General features: G+C 44.6%; 1 pseudogene; it reads right to left on the reverse strand.

The window, feature by feature from the left end:
- Positions 1–208: 208 nt before the first annotated feature.
- LOC119321977 lies at positions 209–14,787 on the reverse strand (annotated as a pseudogene).
- Positions 14,788–15,167: the final 380 nt, after the last annotated feature.

Consider the following 15,167-nt stretch of genomic DNA (forward strand, 5'->3'; position numbering starts at 1 on the left):
TGACAATAGTCGTCTTTGCCAAATAGATAGGAAACCAAAAAACAGAATCACTGTGCTGGTTTATTTAATGAGCCTTTTAACAGAATCACCGTGATGGTCCATTAAACCAAAAAACAGAATCACCAAGATTACAGATATCAAGATTCTCCAACTCCATGCATAGTATAGCTGCTACTTTTATTTTTCTACGAATCACCATGCTGTTTTATTTAATGGACCATCAGTTAAAGCAATACAGTGGGGGAAATACATAAATGAGCCTTAACTAATACAAACTCCACTAATGTTTTTCTCAGCACATTGCTAGCAGTTATATCAGTTTAACTTCTTGCTTGATTTATGTAATTGATACATAACCAAGGGAGCTATCAGTTAAAGATCCTCAATGACATTAGAGCCATATCACATCGACTTCAGAACAAGGGAATAACAAGACTTGCGACGGAAATACCTAGAATGAAACTAGAAGATGTGGCGGAAACAGATTTCTTCAGTTAATGATCTCTTCCTCTGATGGTCTTGCTTGCGCCTGCGCCTTGTCTTCAGTCCCTGAGCCTGATGCAGCTACTTCATGGTCCTCCTCCGCATCTACCAGGCCGGCTAAACAAAATGAAGGGAGGAAGCAACAGAATTAAATAATTATGAAAAATTAGTGGGAAGACCAACCAGAGCAGTTGTGTCGATTCACCTCCTGATTCAGATGGCATGCTGGTCAAGAAGTATCGTGACAACATATCCCTTGCCCTGATAGCGTCCTCACTTTCGACCTGCCGCACGTCCTCACAGTAATATGAATCCTCAATGCTCGGCATGGCTGCATCATCCTCCATATCTATGACTATGTTATGCAAGTAGCAGCAAGCATGGATTGCTTCAACTAGAGTGTCCGTATTGACAGGGCATGACGTCTCTCCCTGCAGGTACTTCCACGTGTCTCTTAACCTTGCCAGCGCTTTCAGTGCACAATTTGTGGCTCTGGAATGTCTCCTATTGAACTCTGCCTTGAAGTCTGAGAGGTCTTCTTCCTGGTAAGGTGTGAGTAGCCACGGGAGAAGAGGGTATCCTGCATCACCAATTATGTACTCCCCGACTTCTGATCCATCTAATCCCACCTTCAGCTTGCTGCCATTCAGCCAACCGCCCTCCTCGCACTTCTTGAACAAATAAGATTCATGCAAAATGCTCGACTGGTTCATGCTGCTTATCGGACCCCACCAAATGTTCCTGAACCTCATCTCTGGATCAATGACGAGCTGGACTAGGATGCTGTCATTCTTCTCGCGGTCCCAGTTTGGTCCAAATGGGATGTGAGTTGTACATATAACACCGCAGCAATTATGCATATTGTGGATCTTGTCAAACATCGACTTGAACTTATCCATTTCACTGGACTCTGTCCAGCGCAAGTTGCGCCTTGCTCGCTGCCACACAGCAACAGCGAAGCTCTCAGTTACCAACAAGACTGTTGACTCCTTCATGCCAACAGAGGATCCTATGGTCTCTGTTGGCTCACTAGAGTGCAACCTTTTCAGAGCAATGGCTACGCGGTCTTCTAAAGCCAGTAACCTCCCATCATCAAAGGTGTAGCTGTTCATATCTTTTAGTGACGGCACATAAACCAAGCTGCAGATGTAGCTAAAGGTTTTTCTCGTCATTTTGAAGACAGACTCAAATCTTTGTGTGTCCTCAAAATGAGTTAAGGTTCCTGCATGAGAAGAAAACATAAATGTGGTCACACAATTCATAATTTGCATGGAAGAGTTCAACTGTGATATTTGAAAAAAATACTGAGGTCCAGAAATCACATATGAGCTATAATTATTAAAAGAGATTACTCTCTATTTTCAATCTGGATATAACCATTACAAAAGGATGAAAAACTAGTTGTCTAATGTCTATTTTCTTTAGAGAAAAAGCTAGTCATATCTTTGTTGACATTACTATCACATTTTGTTGGCCTACCCTGGAAGGGCATCTGCACAGAGAATATATTCATACTTCAACATACAAATGAAAGATAGAAAACAAAGAGAACAAAATAACACAAACAGACAAGTTAAGATGAATGAGCAATGCTAATTTACCTTTTGACATGAAAGCAGAGAGGTTGACATTCGTCTCCAAGTTGCAGGGGGTTGCTGTGTACAAGGCATACCATTTTTTTGAATTATCTCCTTCACGTGCATATGCCTTTACATGCTCAACCTGGCTGAACTTGTCCCACTCAGGACCAGATTGTCCCATGGCTATGGAAGCGAGCAGTGCTAGGCTACAATGTAGCTCCAAATGCCTTGGGTTTATACCTCCCATGTATTTTGGAAATGTTTCCATGTCTTTGTCCGTGAGTATGAGCCTCTGGAGTGCGGGAACACCCTCCAACATCTTCAATTTTGAGCAGTGGGTGATAATAAGCTTCTGCAGTCTGGGGAGATTGGCTATCCTCTCCATGTCAGGGTTTCTATGCAGTTCCAGGTCAACCAGATATGGAAAGTTCTGTAGAGAAGTGAGAGCCTGGACATATTTTATGGATAATTTTTTCAAAGCTCTTGCCTGGAAGGCAAGGCCAGGAGGAAGACATGACAATTTGCAGTGTGTTAGCAAAAGTTCCTGCAAGACAGGAAAGGCCGGGACTTGCTCCTCCCACTCCCACTCCTCCCATTCCACCATTACTATAAAGTTCATTGAATACAATCTCGGAAATGCATCCACCATCTGGGAAGGACATGGACCGTGGCCATGGTAGGACTGGATGAATTCAGGCCCAACACGCCTGATGGCCGGAGCACGTCGGATCTGAATGAACTCCAAATAGGGGAACTGACACAAGCCATCAGGAAGTTGTGTGCAGCAAGTTAGGTCCTCAATGAACAGAATCCTCAAGCACTCAAGGGGCACAACTGATGATGACATCATCCAGCTTGGGAACCATCGGCCAAAATATCCTTTGATGTAAAGATATTCTAACCCGGGCGGAGGGCAGAGCTCATCAAATACCTTCTTGATTAGTTGCTGCCCTTCGTGAGAGACACCATCTTCCTCTTTAATCAGCCCATCATCTTGCAATCTACTACCACAATACAAGGATAGGTCGGTAAGATGCACCTTCTCACCAAGCTTTACCTTTGCTGCAGACGAGGAAGAAGTTACATTCTTCAGCCCCCTTATTCCAACATGCCGAAGCTGATAAAGAGGGCCCAACTCTTCCAAGCTGCACCAATCACCATCCACCTGGGCTGGAAAACCACGTACTATCCTCAGGTTTGTTAGAGCACAAAACCCCCTTGGTATGCCATTTATACTTGTGTCACTGAAGTTAACAGACCTTAGCTGCCCTAACTTCACAATGCTATCTGGAAGATTCACAAATTGTTGGCATCCAAAAAGGCTAATGTACTGCAAGAATTTCATCTTTCCAATGCTATCCGGCAGACTAGATATGTCCGTGTTTTCTAACGACAAGTACCTCAGGTGCTTGAGTTCTTGAAAAGATTCAAGCAATGCTACAACATGTGCAGAAGTTATACATAAAGTTCGTAAACATGGAAAAGTACCTAAAGAATCAATAGGCTTCATATTTATGTGGCCAACTGATATTAGTGTTCTCAATGTCTTTTGTGCCTGTAGAGAACTCCAGTCTAACCCATTTGATTCCAATGCTTTGCTTTCTAGAGATAGCCGAAGAAACTGATGTGCACTAAGTTTACTAGCAATATTAGTTTCTCCACTGTGAGCTGCTAGTGCCTCATCTCTAGACACAAATTGAGCAAATGAGCGTACGACATCATGCATGTTGCAGATAGATTGATCAACATATCTTACATTTGGCTCTATTAGGTTCCTCAATATCAGCTCCTTATAGTACTTCCTTCCTAGTTCTTCCAAGTCGTGTGAGGATCCATGAAGAAATCCTTCACTAATCCACATGCCAATGATATCATCATCACAAAACAATCCATTATTAGGGAGAAGAGAGTAGTATAGGAAGCATTGTTTCATGGAAGAAGACAGATCTTCATAGCTCAAATATATTGCACGGTTTAGTGCTTCAGGCATTTCAGATACCGACCACATAGAATCATCCAGAACCATCTTCCACTCCCGCTGTGTTTTATCCTTCTGACACAAGAGTCCCCCCATTATTTTGAGAGCAAGAGGCAAACCGTCACATTTTCCTATGATTTGCAACCCAATATCCTTTAGCATATCAATTTCACGTCCAATTGTCGAGACTATCTACAAGCAGTTTAACCAATAGTCAATGCAGAGAAGCTTGCCTTTTTAGAATAGTAGCGGTTACTTAGCCGCTAGTGTCAATTCAATGTTAGTCAATAATTAGCTTGTGAAGAAAAGAAGCTAATAAAATACCAGTTAATGTATTACTTAAACTAAGTTGTCAAGTGAATGAACTGATAACCAGGGATGTCGCTATCTCAACCGGGTTATCTAGCACGTGAGCTACTATCATCAGAACAAGATGACAAGGACGTAAGTGCTAAGCTGTATTCTGATCTTTTGTATCATATTAATATTTTCTAAATTACCCGCATTTGTAACATGGACAGGGTGGCCTATGTCTATTGATTGGCCTGGGCATGCTTCCATGTGATTCTAGTTTCTACTGATTACAGTTATGTTGCCGCTTCATGTGGGTTTATTGACACCTCCAGCCAAACACAACTGAATTTTGGTCCAAGGATTGAGCATATATTTGTGAGCATGGTGGTAGAACAATAACACCTTGCTAGTTTCTTACATTTATACCATGTCCCAAATTATATATACTGTTTGGACTTGCATTTCTTGTCGACCACATATATCCTTTTTTTTACTTTCTACTTCATTTGTATATACAAGGCCACCTTGTAGTTTGGGTTTAACTTTGACCATTGATTTGACCAATAAAAAATATATATAGAGAGAGAGAGATACTAAGCTCTCATGATTTGAAACGTTCTAGTGCTTCAGGGGTTATGGGGTCACTGTGGGCCCTGCATGTAAGGTTGTGTGCTATTAATTTTATTTCTCCTTTTTTCTCCACACATTTTAATTCATGAGTGCTTATTGAAATTTGTCAACCTCTTCTCTTTCCGTGTTTCGACCCTGATGTCAGCCGGCGGCTGCCATGGATCCATCACGGACCTTTGTGCGGGGCCTCGTTGCGGGCGGAAGAGGTTGCTCCGAGCGCCATTGAGCCACAAATTCGTGCTCACAGCCTCCGCGCCCGTCGGGGCCGTGCGGCCGTGGGGAGGTAGGGACAGCGGATTTGCTACCTGTTGTCGGTGGGGAAGAAGCACCGCCGTCCTTGCAGCCAAAGGTAGTTTCTCTAGTAGTTTTCGTGCGTTTTAATTTTAGGACGGGTGATATGTAGATTAAATCGCGGATTAATATTTTTTAGATGGATAATGATTGAAGTTCGTCGTCCTCATCGTCGTCGGATGATTCCGACATAGAGGATATGCTTTTCGACAACGATGTCGAGCACCTTGACTTCTTGTATCTCGTCCAAGAATTTGAGGCTGGCAAGAAGAGAAAGCGTCGAAGGAGAGCCTTGGCGCAACGGTAAAGTTGTTGCCTTGTGACCATGAGGTCACAGGTTCAAGTCCAAGTCCTGAAATCAGCCTCTTACAGAAATGTGGGGAAAGATTGCGTACTATAAACTAAAAGTGGTCCGATCCTGCACAAGCGACAGGTACGTGCACTGGGCTGCCCTTCAAGAAGAGAAAGCGTTGAGGATCGACGATTGACCATCTTTGCATTTCGCGCAACTGAGCTCTCAGCCATTCCATGTGCATGAAAGCTTACTTCACCGTGGCACCGACCTATCCGACTCACCTCTTCTAGGCGTTATCGAATGCTTAGATCTCTTTTTGTTTGCATTGTCGAAGCTTGCGAGCAGAACTGTCATTTTTTCACTCTCAGGAGGAATGCCGTCGGTTTGCTTTGGTTTAGTTCACACCAAAAGATATCGGCGGCAATGAGAGTGTTAGCATATGGAAATCTGGCTGAGTACACCGATAAGTATCTTCGCATTGTAGATGATACCACACTCAAATGCGTGCGGGTGTTTGCCAACGTTTAGATCTAGGGGTTTTGGTCCCGAGTATCTCCGAGCTCCCAATGAGGACACAAAGAAGTTGATGGCGATGAATGAAGCAAGAGGATGGCCGGGCAATACACCGGCCCATGGTTGCCAGAAATCCGGGTCATTCGGGTTGTGGGATGAGGAACGAGGTCGTGGGTCGCCACCCCTCCGGAACAAGGTGCGGCGCGGGGTTATACATCTTCGATACATCATTTTGGGACATGGATCACGCCCGATAATTATGGGTCGATGACATGGTACGATACATGACATGGAGGGAAAGCTTGCGTTGTTTTTCTTCAAATAATTGTGATATTCTTATGATATTTCCTAATATTGCGTAGATGGAAAATCTCGCCCAGAATTTCGCATCTACCACAGCCCACCAGCCCACTTCCTACTATTTCACCACCCCATGAGATACTTTCCTTTGGGCCGCAATTCTTCTTACCTTCTTCACTGAAGTCGTGCCTTCCCTAATCCTAAGTTCCTGACCAAGCCGTGGCCAGCAAGGCGGCGACGACCATAGTGGATCACAGAAGGGCAGGGCATTGTTAGATCTTCTAGCCGGGGTACTCAGAAATGGCGGGAGAGGGACATGCGACAGCTTGACGTCCGGACAACAGACGAACAGACTTCAAAATCTTGCGCAGAGCGGATTGCCTGGTAAACCTCCATGAACTAGTTCTTGTAATATTGTTCATGTGGTCTTGCTTTTGCAAATTCGGGATCATCCTAATCGATTTGGCTCACAATCCATCCACTGACCCTGGTCAACCCCATGTTATTCCCGACCCTCGATCCGAGTCGATTGGCCCTGGGTCAAGGAAGCACCATCATACCGCAAACTAAGCTACTATGCATCGGCCATAAACGTGATCCCGCTATTGTGCTCGAAGCCATGGCTTCGCATGACTTGTGGATTTGGCATTACTTCTTTGGTTTGCCGGGTTCTCTCAATGATATCAATGTATAACAGAGATCACATCTTGTGCTCGGCTTGCTAGTGGAGATGCTCCGGCTTGCAACTACACCGTCAATGGACATGACTATACCATGGGGTATTATCTTGGCAACGGTACCCTTAATGGTCAACATTTGTGAAGACCATCAGTAAGCCAAAAGTCAAGAAGCAAACTATTTTTTCCCAAGCACAAGAAGCATGCCGAAAGGATATCGAGAAGGCATTTGGTGTGTTGCAAGCTCAGTTGCCATTGTGCGAGATCCTGCTCGCTTCTGGGATAAGAAATCACTCTCAAATATCATGACTGCATGTGTAATTCTACACAATATGATTATCGAGGATGCTATGACAATATTGGTAGTCGTGTCAAGCCTGCCAGGAACCAGGATAGGATCAATGCATTTCTGGTGACCTACCGGCAAATTGAGGATAATGTTGCACACACCAGCTCTGTGATGATCTCATTGAGCACCAACGCCAGCTGTATGGGAGGTAGACTCCCATTTTGTTCATTTGATCTTAGTTTTATTCATGTGTGATTTGAACCATTCTTTTCATTCCGAACCATCCGTTATTATTTTAATTATTCGAATTTGAACATTCGTTGTAATTGAAGTCCGCCTATGTTGTCTCAACATAGCCAGTGCCAAGCCCGGGTAAAGGAGGAGGGTTGTGATATGTTTGGTGAGCCAACGTCAAAACTCAACCACTCTTATGGAGATGAAACCCAAAAGAAAATCGTTGGGGCATAATCCTATCAGCGACGCGCCATATCGAAACCCGGGTGTGGTGTTAAATGGGAAAGGGTCGGGTCGTCACCCCTTGGTAGTGCGCCGTATCTTGATATAGATACAATCTCAAGTGAGCAAGGATCGGGTCATCGCATCCTTAGTGGTGTGCTACATCAGTGTGTGGGTGCAGTGGAAGGGTCTTCACATTTGAATCGACGAGTACGAAGGGTAAGGAAGCTAGACGAGCCTAGGAGGGTTCGTTTAGGTAGCTAGAACGTAGAGTCCCTTACAGGTAAGCTTTAGGAGCTAGTTGATACAGCGGTGACGTGAGGAGAGGTGTTGATATCTTTTTTGCCCAAGAAATCAAATGGAGGGGACAGAAGGCGAAGGAGGTGGAGGATACCAGCTTCACGCTATGGTACACGGGGACGGCTACGAACAGAAATGGATTAGACATCTTGGTCAACAAGAGCCTCAAGTATGGAGTGGTAGACGTCAAGAGGCATGGGGACCGGATTATCCCGGTCAAGCTGGTAGTTAGAGGCTTTGTTCTCAATGTTATTAGCGTGTATGTCCCGCAAGCAGGCCACAACGAGAACACCAAGAAGGAGTTCAGGGAAGGCCTGGAGGACATATTCACGAGTGTACCTATTGGCAAGAAGCTCTACATAGAAGGAGACCTCAATGGCCACGTGGATACATCTAATAATGGTTTTGAACGGGTGCATGAGGGCTTTGCTCTAGCCTACGACATGGTCATAGCTAACACTCTCTTTAAAAAAGAGAGAATCACATCTAGTGACTTTTAGCAGTGGTCAACACTCTAGCCAGGTTGATTTCTTCCTCTCGAGAAGAGAAGACAAGCGTGCTTGCCTAGATTGTAAGGTGATACCTGGAGAGAGCGTTGTCCCTGAACATAAGTTTGGTGGCTGACTTCCGCTTTTGGATTCGCGTCCAACAGGATGAGTCTGCAAAAGTCGCTAGAACGAAGTGTTGGAAGCTCGAGGGGGAGTAGCTCAGGCATTCAAGGAGAGGGTCATTAAGGAGGACCCTTGGGAGGAAGGAGATGATGCAGACAATAAGTGGATGAAGATTGCGACTTGCACACGTAAGGTGGCCTCCGAGGAGTTTGGAGTGTCTAATGGAAGTAGAAGCGAAGCTAAAGATACCTAGTGCTAGAACTATGATGTTCAGAAGGCTATTAAGGAGAAGAAATATTGTTTCGGACGCCTTTACCTGGATAGGGGTGCAGACAACATAGAGAAGTACAAGGTGGCAAGGAAGGCCGCAATGCGAGCTGTGAGTGAAGCAAGGGGTCGGGCATATGAGGACCTCTACCAGCGGTTAGACATGAAGGAAGGCGAAAGGGACATCTATAAGATGGTCAAGATCCAAGAGAGGAGGACGAGGGATGTCGACCAAGTCAAATGCATCAAGGACGGAGCAGACCAGCTCCTGGTGAAGGACGAGGAGATTAAACATAGATGGCGGGAATACTTCGACAAGCTGTTCAATGGGGAGAATGAGAGCTCTTCTATTGATTTGGAAGACTCCTTTGATGATACTATCAGACATTTTGTGCATCGAATCCAGGGGACTAAAGTCAAGGATGCTTTGAAAGGGATAAAAAGAGGCAAGGTGATGGGCCCTGATTCTATCGCCATTGAGGTGTGGAGAGGCCTCTGAGACATAGCGAGGACATGGCTAGTAAGCTTTTCAACCTCATTTTTTGGCAGACAAGATGCCAGAAGAATGGAGACAGAGTATATTAGTATCAATCTTCAAGAACAAGGGGGGTAGTCAGAGTTGTACAAATTATCGTGGAATTAAGATGATGAGCCATACAATGAAGCTATCGGAGAGTCATTGAGCATTGCTTGAGAAGACTGACAAACGTGACCAAAAATCAAATTGGTTTCATGCCTGGAAGGTCGACCATGATCACCGCAAAAAAAAGGTCAACCATGAAAGCTATTTTCTTGGTATGGCAATTTATGTAGAGATATAGGGAGAAAAAGGATGACCCGCATATACCCGCATATGGTATTCATTGACTTGAAGAAGGCCTATGACAAAATACCGCGGAATGTCATGTGGTGGGCCTTAGAGAAACAAAAAGTCCCAACAAAGTACATTACCCTCATCAATGATAGTACAATAATATTGTGATAAGTGTTCCAACAAGTGATGGCAGCACTGATGACTTTCCTATTAAAATAGGACTGCACCATGGGTCAGCTTTGAGACCTTATCTTTTTTGCTTTGGTGATGGATGAGGTCACAAGGGATATACAAGGAGATATCCCATGATGTATGCTCTTTGCGGATGATAGTGCTAGTAGTTGATAGTCGCACGGGGGTTAATATGAAGTTAGAACTATGGAGACAAACCTTGAAATCGAAAAGTTTTAGACTTAGTAGAACTAAAACCGAGTACATGAGGTGCGGCTTCAATTTACTAGGCACAAGGAGAGGTTAGCCTTGATAGGCAGGTAGTGCTTCAGAAGGATACCTTTCGATATTAGGGGTCAATGCTGCAGAAGGATGGGGATATTGATGAAGATGTGAACCATCAAATCAAAGCCGGATGGATGAAGTGGCGCCAAAGTTCTGGCGTTCTCTGTTGACAAGAGAGTGCCACAAAAGCTAAAAGGCAGGCTCTATAGGACAGCGATTCGACCCGCAATGTTGTATGGCGCTCAGTGTTGACCGACTAAAAGACGACATGTCAACAATTAGGTGTGGCGAAGATGCGCATGTTGAGATGGATGTTTGGCCTGACAATAAAGGATTGGGTCCAGAATGATGATATACGAGATAGATCTGGAGTAGCACCGATTGAAGAAAAGCTTGTCCAACATCGTTTGAGATGTTGGGGCATACTTAGAGCAGGCCTCCAGAAGCTCCAGTGCATAGCGGACGGCTAAAGCGTGCTGATAATGTCAAGAGAGGTCGAGATAATGTAAAGAAAGGAGAATAGGCCCATAAGGAAGCCCACTCGTGGTAATGGCCTGTTCTCCTAGTGCCCCGGGTATTATGTGAAAAACCTAGACCCTGGCGTGATTAACGCGTGCCCGAAGGCGATAAGTGTCTGCTGCCGGTTGTCGCTCCGGTGCCTCTGCCCGCCTGCTCGTCATTAGATTCCACTCCGATTAAATCAGGCAGACACTGACGACAGGTGATCCTCCGTACAATACTATAAACTCCAACTAGCCAAGGTTAGCACGTACTCTTTCCTAATCTATCTGAACTCTCATCTTATATGTGTCAGAAATTGTTCATCCGATTCTAGTTATTTTGACTGCATGATCTATTATGCTAATTTGTTTTTAAATTCTTTTGATTGTGCAATCCGTGACACGGTCATGAGGAGAAAAGCCCCCGAAACGCCATAAATATTGATTCAACTTTAGGCATGCTGCTTAAAATTCTCAATATACTAACATTGTTAAAGTGGATAATGTGCTAGATCCAATTGAAGATAACTTGATTCAAAATTTCATGATAATTTACACTTATTGGGAATTAGCTAGCAACTAGGTTATCTTCTGATGAAATTGTTAATAATTTTAATATTTTTGGTGATTATAGGGGCAAATTTAAACTAATATAAATGTAATCATTTATTTTAATTGCATCAAAGTGACGTATTATTCTAGTATTATGGAATTATTTCTTTGCACATGACAATTTTCTTTAACTATCTTGGCTTGGGCCCCCCCTGTACCCAAATCCTGGCACCGCCCCTGAGGTAGACTGAACTTGACATGGGAGGAGTCTGTAAAAAAAGATCTGAAGGATTGGAGTATCACCAGGACAGAGCGTGGAAGCATGTTTTCCATGTGCCAGAATTATGAGTTGGTTGCGAGATCTTATAGATTTCAGCTCTAGTCTACCCCAACTTGTTTGGGACTAAGCTTTGTTGTTGTTGGGCATTTGTTGTAGTTGAGATGATTATTCTGTTGTATGATGCTAACATATTAATAAGTTTGATTTATATTGCTGTTGTATCAAGATTTATGTTGTTCAAAATCATGAATTGGGCAAAAACCCTAAAAATGGGTTTACGGTACTGCATGACCTTGGGCGGAACAGATGTCGTAAGCTCGTACGACAGACTTTTGGGGAACTGTAAACTGGTTCTGCGGGACGAGTTTTTTTGAGGATCTGCTAGAGATGCTCTTACTATCATACAACTTATTGTTTGTTTATTGACTCTTCCAGCCAAACTCGACTGAATTTTGGTCCAATGATAAACGATGGATATGTGACGATGATGGAAGGACAATACCAACTTGGTACTTTCTCACATTTATACTCCCTCTGTAACAAAACGTAAGATGTTTTTTATGCCCTATGCAACCAAAAAACACCTTACATTTTGGTACGGAGGAAGTACCTTATATCCCGGATTAGCAATTTTGTTCGGACTTGCATTTCAAGTGACTATTATATACATTTCAAAATTAACTTTCTGAAAGGAGAACAATTATTTCTTTAGGAAGAAACTAGCTCAGGTTTGGAAAGGAAACAAAGTAATTTAATGCTCTTGTGGATCAAAGGGCAAGAGAGAGTTTAAGGATGAGACTAATCTTTATTGATAGCTGGAGATTCATGAACAGCCAATAGCTCCTTATATATTAGAGACTCCAACTAAAATCAACAGAAGGGAAAACCGAGAACCTACATAAATCTATAGCCTCCTATGAATCCAGACCTGATCAATCTGGTATGAATCCAGACCTGATCCCAACTGCTGCTAACCTACTTCTAGACTGGGCTTGTGCCTGAGTAAAAGGTGATGGTTAACATAGGCATTTTACTCACACCCTTAATTGTGGTTTTCAATTCTAAACAGAGGCCATACTTTATTCGGTTTACATCCAAAAATGATACATTTGGGAATATATGAGCATGAGGTCGTTTAATCAACCTTGGTCATGATACCTAGGTTAAAAGTATTTTGCCTTTTTTACACAGGGCACACCAGGGTGTGTACATGTGTGTAGTTGCATAATTATAGTGTCCATGTGGTGTATAGATTGGCTGTTTTATTTGGACTGAGGCTGCAACTGAGGTAGTGCTTGAAAATGCTACTCTATTCCTGGAACCTAATGGTTTAGACCCTGGCGGACACCCATGCGAGAACAAAGGAAAATCACCATACCAGCATTTCTGGAGATATGCAACTCTTTATTTCTAATAAGACCTATTACTATTTCCGGAATCATAAGGCATCCAATGACTCAAAACTGTATTCTAATATATTTACGAATAGGCTGGATTGCATGCCTAAAGATTGGTGTAATGTGTCTGTCGACTCCAAGAAAAGGTGGGAGAAAAAACTTCAATGTGGCACATAGTTATCACAACGCCCTAGTCCTGGCCATCTCAGGCCCGGCCCTGTCGGCCCACCCAGGCCCGGCCCTAAAATCCAGGGCCTAGGCCCGATGGGCTTGCCCATGGGCCAGGCTTGGGCCTGAGTTTTGAGCCCACCAGTAGGGCCTGGACGAGCTTGGGCTTGGCATATTGGCATTTTAAGGAAGAGGCCCGGCCCACGGCCCTAAGCCCTAAGGGCTTTCTAGGGCTTTTTACCAGATGGGCCGGGCTTGGGCTTGAAAAGTAGGACCAGTGATAGGGCCTGAGCCTCAATTTTTTGCCGTGGGCTTTTTCAGGCCCGGCCCAAGCCTGGCCCGGCCCGGCCCATGGCCAGATATACAAGGCCCTAAGAAAAAAACTAAGCTGGCACCATACAAATGCCAGAACGATGGTGTAACTTACTAAATGAAAATGGCTAAGATATAACACTCTAAAAATTATGCATCCGGGAAGTTCTATATATACAACAAAATCCATCGTCCAATAAGAGACAACACACTGTGAGTAGCCTTACTATCTCTACTCCAATCAAGCATTGAGCTAGTAATTATAAAGATGCATAGAGTTTAGTTACACACCTGTTTCTTGAGCAATGACCATGCATCCTCCTCCTTCAATTTGTCCACATGGTGGTAGGGAAGCACATCTTTCATCCTCGAGCCACTCTTTCATCTCTAGTAGTGACGATGACTCGACTACCTCGAGCCACAACATTAGACAAGGGTGTTTTAAGCACATCATCCCATGCTCCATGGTTCCAAACATCATCTAGCATCAGGAATAGCCTCTTCCCTTTCAAGGTAGTGGAAAGGATTGACTGAAGCAAAGCCAACACCTTTTCACCACCATGTACTCCCCCGGCTTGCGTGATGATTGTCCTTAGAAGCTCAACCTTGTCAAAGTCCTTGTTGATGCTCAACCATATTGTCTTGTCAAAGTTGGCATTCATTGTTTCGTCATTGAAGATTTTCTGGGCAAGAGTGGTCTTACCGATCCCACCAACACCAACAACAGCGAACACCATGATATTGTTGTTGCTCTCTTTTTCAGAAAGCATCATCTCAACCAGTTTTCTTGTGTCTTCTTCGATCTTCTCCCCGACTACACCCTGCCGGTCGAACTCCCCTGATGTCTCACGCCTGGCATCACTAGAACGAGGGGCGTGCACATTGATGCCACGATCCTCATAGGAACTAAGATTGATGAAGCTAAAAGCAGCGCTTCGCTCCTTGATGGCGTCGAGCCTCTTGTTAAGCGCCTTGATGCGGGTGCCGATATCGCGGGCAAGGGAGGGATTCCGCATGCAAAAGAGCAAGGGGTTGAAGCACCCGCAGTCTACTTTGGATGGACCGCGCTCCATGGCCTTGAGCTTGCAGAGGTCGAGGATGTCGGCAGCTTTGTACATGGCGCGCTTGAGCTGGCCGACCCACTCTCGCACGGTCTCGTCGGTGATGTTTCTCCTGTCAGCGTCGGCAAGGAAGTTCTTGAGGTCCCTAAGCTTGACGTCCATCTTGTCGATGTCGTCTTCGACTCCAAGTAGCATGTGCACCTCCTCGCTCACCATTTCGGTCAGCATGTTTTGCACGTAGGATGCGAAGGCATCCAGGACCATGGCCATTTTTGCTCTGTTCTGCTGTAACAAAAGAGGGCAAAGTCAGGTAGGAATTAACCACTCAACAGAGGGTGAGAAACCAAAAACTGCTGCAGTAAGAAGCTTTATTTGTGGGACTCGCCTGCAGTCAAGCTCCGATTTTTCTTTTCCAATAAATAAAATTTCCCCAATCTCACTCCGGCGGCGCCCAGAAGCGACCCGGCACCGCGGCCAGGACCTGAACCGTCCGTCCGGGATCCCACTGCGAAGGCAGGGGGAGCAGCCCGTCCTTGTGGACGGCGAGCGGTAACTCGGGGCAGTCGAGTGGATGTCCTCCGGCCGGCAAACTGACGGCAGCCACGACTGAAATACCGACCACACCCGGCCGTCGCCGGAATCGAACCGCAGCTCGCCGGCGTC

The sequence above is a fragment of the Triticum dicoccoides genome, chromosome 6B (assembly GCF_002162155.2).
Source record: "Triticum dicoccoides isolate Atlit2015 ecotype Zavitan chromosome 6B, WEW_v2.0, whole genome shotgun sequence".
NCBI classification, from domain to species: domain Eukaryota; kingdom Viridiplantae; phylum Streptophyta; class Magnoliopsida; order Poales; family Poaceae; genus Triticum; species Triticum dicoccoides.